This window comes from Epinephelus moara, chromosome 20 (genome assembly GCF_006386435.1).
Source record: "Epinephelus moara isolate mb chromosome 20, YSFRI_EMoa_1.0, whole genome shotgun sequence".
NCBI classification, from domain to species: domain Eukaryota; kingdom Metazoa; phylum Chordata; class Actinopteri; order Perciformes; family Serranidae; genus Epinephelus; species Epinephelus moara.
The window spans coordinates 43620595-43630468 of NC_065525.1; the positions used below are offsets into that span (position 1 = coordinate 43620595).

General features: G+C 41.7%; 3 protein-coding genes and 1 pseudogene across 5 annotated transcripts in view; 3 read left to right on the forward strand and 1 right to left on the reverse strand.

The window, feature by feature from the left end:
- Positions 1–879, forward strand: part of LOC126407718 (E3 ubiquitin-protein ligase TRIM21-like) — a 363104-nt pseudogene extending 362225 nt beyond the window's left edge.
- The window catches only part of LOC126407721 (E3 ubiquitin-protein ligase TRIM21-like), a 297595-nt gene that overhangs the window by 98940 nt on the left and 188781 nt on the right, over positions 1–9874 (reverse strand). The window lies entirely within an intron of this gene.
- LOC126407742 (peroxisomal succinyl-coenzyme A thioesterase-like) overlaps positions 8680–9874 on the forward strand; it is a 16438-nt gene continuing 15243 nt past the window's right edge. Inside the window, exon 1 of the mRNA XM_050072926.1 lies at positions 8680–8819. The gene's annotated coding sequence lies outside the window, so the exon portion shown is untranslated. The remainder of the gene's footprint in view (positions 8820–9874) is intronic.
- LOC126407737 (peroxisomal succinyl-coenzyme A thioesterase-like) overlaps positions 8695–9874 on the forward strand; it is a 36982-nt gene continuing 35802 nt past the window's right edge. The window contains exon 1 of the mRNA XM_050072916.1: positions 8695–8819. The gene's annotated coding sequence lies outside the window, so the exon portion shown is untranslated. The remainder of the gene's footprint in view (positions 8820–9874) is intronic.

Here is a 9874-nt window from a genome sequence, read left to right on the forward strand (position 1 = left end):
ATGGTGATGTAAAGAAGAATCTCCCAAACAATCCAGAGAGATTTGATACTTGTCCTTGTGTCTTAGCAAAGCAGAGTTTCTCTTCAGGAAGATTTTATTATGAGGTTCAGGTTAAAGGGAAGACTGGGTGGGATTTAGGAGTGGTCAGAGAGTCGATCAACAGGAAGGGACAGATCACACTGAGCCCTCAGAATGGTTACTGGACGATATGTTTGAGGAATTAAAATGAGTACGAAGCTTTTGCTGGCCCTCCAGTCAGTCTCTCTCTGAAGTCTCGGCCTGAGAAGGTGGGGGTGTTTGTGGATTATGAGGAGGGTCTAGTCTCCTTTTATGATGTTGATGCTGCAGCTCTTATCTACTCCTTTACTGGCTGCTCCTTCACTGAGAAACTCTACCCATACTTCAGTCCCTGTCCTAACTATGGTGGTAAAAACTCTGCCCCTCTGATCATCTCTCCTGTCAATCAAGCATGTAGGAGCAGTTTGCTCAGAGATATTTCATTTTAACTAAAACTAATAGCGTCAGTCACACAAAGTAGAACAACCATCTGATTTTCTACAGAAAGATTCACTTTCATTTAATGTAACAAATGTATATTATTGGTGATGTACTGTGAATACATTGTTGATTTTTTAGATTCTGATCAATGTGTGTTTTCCTCTTTTTCTGTAAATGGTTTTATTTGATGTGTCACATTGCTACTTACTACTACAACCCACAAATTTTTTTTAACACCACTTGATGTTATGTAATGTGTTTTTTTTTTGTTTTTTTTGGTACTTCATTTGGTACTTTCATTGTTATTTGATACTGTTATTAAACACTTTGGGTACCTTTGGGTTTTGTAAAGGGTATAGAAATAAATGTTGATTGATTGATTGATCTTGTTTATTCCAATGACTGCATTAACTGCTTAAAGGAATACTCCGATGATTTGGGAGTTATGCCCTTTCTCTATCATTTTCATATTGAGACATGATCGGTATCTTTTTTGTGTCTGTACGTCCAGTGGCTGGGTCTCAGCGTTGCGCATATAGGGGGTCAGTAGCATACGGTAAAAGTGAACAAATAAACGTTACAGAAACCCTGAAGCTGGTATTTCTGCACGTGCATTTAAAACAAGCATGTTTAAACATTAATTCAAAAAACAAGAGTCCTTTTTAGTCATTTTAGAAGAAGTTTGATACACGGAACTATAGTGTGTTTACGTCCTGCGTGGAGGGATACACCGGTGAGCAACAGCTGCAGCTGGCTCTGGGACAGGTACGCTAGGTCACTCGGTACAAGCAAACAAAGAGACGACACGGACGATCATGAAGCGATATAACTCACTTGACTGAAAGCCGTCCATCAGCTCCTGCAGGCCTGGGGCGTTTTTTCCAGTTTATCGTAGGAACATGAAAAAAAAAATTAGCTAGCCCCGCAGCTAGACCACCAATCCTCCCCTGACCTCCGTCTCCCCTCGGCCCCTTGCTGTTCTGCTGCCTCGGAGGATTCAGCCTCTCTTCTCGCCCGCTCAGCATCTAACACCTGGAGTTCCTCATCTGTATGCTCCGGCTCAAACAGGTATGGCTCTGGATCTGTGTCCGCTACAAGAAACTCTTCAAAATCGCGTTCAAAGTCGTCCATTGCAGCTACTATAGTCCGGAGATATCGTTAGGTTAGGTTCTTTAGGTTAGGTTAGGTTCTTTATTTTGCACAATTAAAATACACATGAAACATAACAAATGATGACAAGACGGTGCAGGGAGAGGCAAAAAACCATGGTGGGCTTATTAGAAGCCTCCACCTTATAATAATATTACAACAGAAACACAAAACATCAAAACATGAAAAATTAGAATTAATAGTGACTAACAACAATAATAAACTGAATATGTTGCTAAATAAACAACTGAGTTTTGTTTACAGGCTACGTCTGGGCCTGTGCCTGCTCACCGCTGTATCCCTCCGCTGATCACAGCGCAGGGCGTAAATACACTATAGTTCCGTGTATCAAACTTCTTCTAAAACGACTAAAAAGGACTCGTTTTTTGAATTGTTTAAACATGTTTTTTTAAATGCACGTGTAGAAATACAAGCTTCAGGGTTTCTGTAAAATTTATTTGTTCACTTTTACTGTAGGCTACTGACCCCCTATTGACTTCAATTGTATTCACTAAGCTAAGCCGCAATGCTAACCACTGAGACCCAGCCACTGGACGTACAGACACAAAAAAGATATCGATCATGTTGTCTCAATATGAAAATGATAGAGAAAGGGCATAACTCCCAAATTGTCTAAGTATTCCTTTAAAGACTGTTCATCCTAGGCTGACCAAACGTCCTCTTTTGCCCGGACATGTCCACTTTTCACGTCCCGTCCGGGGCGTCCGGGTTTTTTTTATAAACTGTTGATAATGTCCGGTTTTCCGTGTGTTTGTGTGTGTGTGTTAGAGTGCGGCACGGGCAGCAGATTTCTGTCCGAACCCGAACCGAGTCCGACATTATTTAATGACCAAAGCACTGTTGTTGTTACAGGGTATTTAACAGGCTGGGCGTGCGCCGTGGGTGCTCAGCTGCGGAGAGGGAGACCTCCGTGTTTGAGGCGGGGGCGGGAGCGGGAGGCGGGAGGTCCGACGCTTCTAGCGAGAGGAGAGGGAGAAATAAAACAAAATAAGATAAAATAGGAGACACCTGTCTCCCTCTTTTATTTTATTTTCAGCGTTTAATCAAGGCGGAGGCGGGCGGCTGGAGGTCCGAGAGAGGTAGAAACAAACAGCCAATGCGTGTCTGTGTGTGTTATGTTCAGGTGTTGTCATGTTAATAACAGTGCCCAAGCAATAAACAGGACAGACAATAGGATTTTATTTATTTTTACACTACATTTTCACTGAAAGCTGACCGCATCCGACCCGAGCCCGAATACAATTTATAGCTACATTTCGGGTACCGTTGGGCTCGGATCGCCACACTCTAGTGTGTGTATGTGTCCCCTATTGGGGCCTATCTGAATTTCTGTCTTTGAGAGATATTATTTTGTAATATAACTGAATTTTCTATCCATACATATAAATTTTAAATATATTAAAATTATAAGGCATCTTTGAGTAAACTGCGAGTATCATTTAAGTAGGCTTTGTCGTGGTCGGCCGAGTGTCCTCTTTTTTGGAAATCAAAATATGGTCACCCTAGTTCATCCATCATGTCCTCTTTTTTGGAAATCAAAATATGGTCACCCTAGTTCATCCATCAAAAACAAATGTACTCAATCTATATACTGATAATGTGAAAAATGATGGAAAGTGTACAGGACACTCAATCTATATACTGATAATGTGAAAAATGATGGAAAGTGTACAGGACTGCTTCTAAAACATTCAAAGGTCTAATGAAATAATTAGGCATGTGCCCGTATTTGTTGGTTGGATCAGATTCACTTGTTTAATACGAATATTCGACGATTCTTTTTGTGTTTGTTTTCAAACACAACTTTAATGTTTGAACAGTGGAAATAATGGAATATCGTAAACAAGCTAATGACAGATCGGAAGCGCAACATTTTCTGCCGACGCTAGATATTAAACAAAAGCCAGAGACTGTGTCGTATTAAGTATCTGTGAGCTGTAAATTCACCACTTCCAAGCAGAAAAAAAACCAGACAGCTCGACTTGAAGCAATCTCAGTCAAATCTCCGACTTTAAAGGGGCAGCCTGACAAATACATTTGTTTAATGTGGTCTTTTAATGTTTAGTGTTACCATTTAACATTTTATTTAAATGTTCCTCAGATTACTCAAATTTCAGTCAAAACACAGAGACGACCTCAGTCCTGATGGAAACAGGTGTCTCTTTGTTGTCAATAAGCAGACAATGATGTGCGACTCCCATGAATATTAAGCACATGAATATATTTTAAAGCAGTTGAGCGTTTCTGTCTGCTTCCCTTAACCAGGCTCAGTGATTTAATGTGTGTGTGTGTGTGTGTGTGTGTGTGTGTGTGTGTGTGTGTGTGTGTGGACAGCCGGGGAGGCGTGACTCAACACATTTCTCACCATGCCCAGAGACAGCCGACCTTTGACCTCTTAACTTGCCTCAATATGTTTTTTTCACATTGAATTGTTATTAGTGTGATTAGCGTCGTAGCATGTGGGCGGCTGCTGGGAGCTGAGGGTCGTTCATCATCGGAGCCTGTTGTGTTTAAAGACAAACTGCAGAAATAAATCAGGAGGCTCTGCAGACACATATCTCTGCTATCATGGTGTGCCTGGTCAGAAGGCTGGTGAACATGTATGTTAGCAAGCAGCTAACTAGTGAACAGGAAATCCTCCCATTGCTGTTAATTATCTGAGGAAATGTTGCAGAACTTATTTTGACGCAGTGGATGGAGAGTGTGCGTTTTCCTTTGGGTGGAGCTTTGAAGCCAACTTTCGATCTGTTACGTGATGCCATGGGGTCCACAAAGACTTTTTCCCATTGACTTACATTGTGAAAGAGACATTTGCGAATCAGCGGATAAAATGTTTTGACTGTCACCAGCCCCCGCAAAGTGACTTGTTTCACCACCAGGATTTGGTCCATTCAGTCCGATAACATTTCTTAAGTGTTCTTGAGAGCCCTACAAAAAAAATCATTTTATTCCCATTCAAGTTAGCAAAGGGCTAAAATGGAAATTTGAAAATTAAGAAAAGCGACTGCTCTAGTTAACAGTCTTTGTCCTGTTTTAAACATTGTCCTTACTCACTTCAAAACCACAAAATGTTTTGCACAGGTAAAATGGAAGACAAGCAGCACAAAACATGGGAGGAGGGAATGGAAATTTATGCAGATAACTCCTGCATCTGATGCATCACTGCTGACGGGCCGCTGCATCAGAGGAAACTATGTAATATTTAATATTTGAGACAAGAAGGAGAAAAATCTGCTGTTTATTTTTCAGTTTCCAGCAGTAATCCAGTCACAGGAGTTTAAAAGTTTACCCAAAATCTCTCATGCTGATTTCTCATAACTCCACCACACCTTTGTAGTTCAAGAACGCTCAACTATATAATATTTATACAAATAACTTCCTTCTCTCAGATGATTGTACTGCTGTTCCATTTTATCCAATATTTCGAATTCAGCAGCAGTTTTTCTCTCATGTTTTTGGCAGCCCAGCATCAAATTTTATTTAGCAGAGCTTCATGAAAACTAGATTATCTGCAGCATGGCTCATTTACATCTTTAGTTTTAGTATCCCACTAAAATAATAAAATAGTCGTGATATGTAATTTTGTGCTTTTGACAAGAACTTGCAGTCGGCTTAATAGATATCCTCACACAACCAAGCTTATTTATTGACCAATAAAAAAGGTATGGCAGCAAATGAACGTTGCACAGGTGAATGTGGATGTTAATGTGACTGCTGTCTGTCTGATACATGTGCTGCTCTCTGAGTTCTCTCTGAATCCTAAACCTCAGTAATGTGTATTTTGGAGTTATGGTGCTTCTAAAGACCTATAAATGGCAGATTGAATTTCCTAAAATGTCTGAGTGTTCCTTTTGGAAACTGAAAAAGCAAAGGTACCACCTGACGAGAGCCAGACGAACCAGAGGAACCTTTGTTCATCGTCCATTTTGCATGTTTTGGCCCCTGATAAAGTCAGAGGGGCCCCTAAGGGACAGATGGATGACAACCAGCCGATGACGCTTTGTTGTTGTGCACTCAGTTGGGTAACAGCAACCCTTCCCCCACATCTCCGTTCTCCTCAGAGGTCAAAGGTCAGGGGGCATGTGGGTTCGTCTGCAGACATGAGACTGACTTGTCATTTATTCATGTATTCCTACATATATCATCTGTTTGGATTTATTATTTCATTCATTTGTTTTCTGTTATTTATGGAGTTAAACATTGAGCCAGTCCACTTATTTCATCAGTTTATTCTCCTCATGTTTTACTTGTTAGTGTTTTTAAGTTTGTTAAACAAATGATGAAGCATTATTTTACAATAAGCTAAAACTTTTTTAACCCAGGGGAAAATTCACAAGCTACAAAGCAGTGCACATTTACCAGCTGCAACATTACAACGATAGACACTTAAATGCATCGCTAATTATGATCCAATAATATAATGTATTGATTCTTAATTAAATTAGAATTTGATATGATCCTGAAATGGCCCACTTTACTTTTGTTACTTTAAAGCTGAACTACTCCCATTTTCTTCATGTTATTTTTATGGTCTGAGACAGACAGATTAGGAAACACGAACAAATCTCTCGTAAAAACTAGAGAGCTAAAACTCAAATTTGTGATGTGATTCAAATTAACCACAAGAAGTTTGTGCTCTAGAGGAAGGATCAGCACTCAGTGAATAACCTCCTAAGCCCTATGATAAGCTATTATGGCAAGGCTTAACTATACAGACCAGTGAGCAGTGATAACTAACATGTCTTTGGGGTCATCAGGTGGGAACCTCCTTTCACCAGTGTTTCGTCTAGTTGGTCCCACGACACCTCCAGGAGGCTAGACAGTGATCTCTGGCGTCCCAGAGACACTCCCCTAATGCCAGGTCTCACTGCTCCCCACACCAACCCAATAATCTCCTTTACCTTACTTACACATGGCTTTGTCAGCCCAAACAGCACCGCCACCTTCAACAAACCCGGGCTCCGTACATGCGAGCTCCAGGTAGAGACAGTGCTGTTACTACCTTTCCTAGCACATTCACCATACTCTGTTTCACATGCTACATAGCATAACTACAATATAAGCTAACGTAAAAGGAAACAGATTAACTCACAGGATCAGCAAACACACTCACCTTGCAGCATGGTCTCAAACAAAATGGATTCCAATAGGCCACTCCCACACTTAAATACTTCCTCTTCCTGGATTTCCTCCTGAGAGGAAGTGGATCTCTCCACCTGATCTCAAGGAGTTATGTACCCTGCTTAGTAGTTCCCCCTGCTGGCCCCAACTGACATTATTTCTTCTCTTATAGATCCACTGGCTACATTTAATTGCTTCATCTGACATTTCCCTCACTGTCTTCCTCAAACTCTGTCCCCGCACTCTGAGTTCCCCCAGGAACAAGACAGCTGATTTTGCTATGAATCCCCTACACCCCACTTCCACTGGACAAATCCTAGTTTTCCATCCTCGCTGCTCAGCTTCTGCTCCTAAGTCTGCATATCTAAGCTTTTTTCTTTCATAGGCTTCTTCCACTGAGTCTTCCCAAGGAACTGTCAGCTCAATGAAATAAACTATCCGTTGACTCACTGACCACAACACTATGTCAGGCCTCTGCTTGGTACAAACTATTTCCTGGGGAACAACAAGCTTTCCCCCTAAATCTACTTGCATTTCCCAATCACAAGCACCTTCTAGGCGGCCACACCCTTGCCTCCTCACTAACTTATCCCTTCTGTATTTCTCTCCCTCACGGACAAACTGAATTACTAAACTCCTATCCTTAACACCTTCTGAATTCACCTGTCTTCGTTTCCCTTCGATGCCTGCAGCTAAACATTTCAACACCTGGTTATGTCGCCATGTATATCGGCCTTGTGACAAGCTAACTTTACAGCCTGACAAAATATGCTTTAAGGTTGCGGTACCTGAACACAATGGGCATGATGGGTCCTCATTTACCCACAGTTTTAGGTTCTGGGGGTTTGGTAACACATCGTATGTAGCCCCTACCAGAAATCTAATACGATTCTCCTCCATACTCCACAGGTCCCTCCAACTAAGCTTCCTCTTCTCTACACTTTCCCAATTCAACCACTGTCCCTGCTTAGCCTGGGCCACTACCTTTGCACCCCTTAATATCTCCTGTCTACTCTGAGACCTGCTTATAAAGTCAGGAGCTCCTCCATAGACAGTGTTGTTGTAGGTGACACTGAGAGCAGCCCGGGGAATGTTCTGCATTTTCTGTTTCACAACTGAGAACACTACAATAGAAAAAAGCTCATTCAGATATAAAGAAGAAAACAAACCCACACATTGTGTATGGAGCAGCTCCAGACTTTATATCACAAGTTTGAGACTTCCTTCCCTGTTTCTGGTGTTGAGAGAGAAGCTCATGTTCACAAATACTGATTGAACTTTCCCTGGTCATAAAAATAACATATTGGAATTTTTGATTCAGGTGGTGTTCCCCTTTATAGTAATGTACTACATATTAATGCATCACTGATAATCCAATAGTATAATATATTTATTCTTAATGATCAATCAGTATTTATATTGATATGATTCAGAAATGGGAAAACATGCAAAAACAGTACTTTTACTTTTGGTATTTTAGCTAAATATTTATGCTTTTAGTTTCATGCCTTCTTCCTCTGTGTGAAAACCTGTCGCCTACATTACCCTTGATGCAACTCGACTGCCGAATGTTTAGCGGGAAGTTCCGGTGTGTTTTGATACCAGGAGAGAGACGAGGAGCAGGCTACGAAAGCATAGTAAGCTACGTTAATTTCTTTCTTACTGTTTTATTTTCAAATTTGTGGTCTTCAGTCACAACGGCGCCGCTAAAATAGCCTCAACGTTTATCACGTAACTTACCGCACCAGGACATACGGGACACACAAACAACAGAGCGGAGTCTCAGTGAGTCGACGGCGCCATCTTGTGTCGGGACACAGTGATGTTACAGTGGGAGGAGACCGGAGCTCCTCACGGAGAGACTGAACTTCAGACGGTGAATTGAATCTCAGTTTGTCGGTCACCCTGCTGTGGAAGAGTTTGACTCACACAGAATCAGTCACAGTTCTGTTTTCATACCCTGAGGCCAGTTTAACACCAGGAGATAAACCAACTGACAAGACGACAAACCTGAAGACAACTGCTCAGAGGTCAGTAACTTAAACACCGGATTTAACCCATAATTATACACTTTAAGGTGTGAAGTTAGACGTCATGTGAACGTTCAGCTCATATTCACAGGTAAGTAAATAGACCCAGGTAATTAAAGTATTTTAGTCGTTTGTTCTCCAGGATTAGAAACTTCTGTGACTCTGTTAGTGACCGTTTCTGCCATGGTCGTGTTGAAGGTGCAAACGTTAATGCCAGTGGTGTAACTAAGTACATTTACTCAAGTACTGTTGGTAGTGGAGGAAGTATTCAGATCATCATTGGATGGATGGCTTGACAATACCGTATATAAATACTGGCTGGCCAGGGATTCCCAATTCACACACAGAGCTAGATGCAAGCTTTGTGTGAAATCGTTTGACATCGCCAACATGGGGGAGAAGGCGATTCTGAGCCACATGAAAGGAAAAAACACTGACTGCATCGCTTGCACCCAGAGTCCCAACCTTTTTGCTTCAGCCCAGACATTGAACTTACCATTTTTATTTGCATGCCATTATGGTACTTGGCTACAATCGCCTATTAAGAACAATTAAACATGATGTGAAATATGATACACTGATATATTTACTCAGATGTCGCATATTCTCTGGAAGAAAAAAAACGCCGAGAAATCTGGAAATTAGGGTGTGTTTGCAAACGTCCCTGCTCTGCCGTGTTCGGGAGGAGCCGCACGTCACCGGAAGGACCCGAGTAGTCCCGAGGGAACACGAAGACAACAGAACAGCCCCAAAGGCAGCTGGGCTGGTGAAACACCTGTGGAGTGCCTCACACTTGCTCTACGGTTATGGCAGCGTTAAGCGGAGTACCGTCATAACTACCCCCGCCGTCACCGTGTGTCCGTTGTGCGTGGGTGCAAAGTCAATCAATCAATTTTATTTATAAAGCCCAATATCACAAATCACAATTTGCCTCACAGGGCTTTACAGCATACGACATCCCTCTGTCCTTATGACCCTCGCAGCGGATAAAGAAAAACTCCCCAAAAAAACCCCTTTGACGGGGAAAAAAAACGGTAGAAACCTCAGGAAGAGCA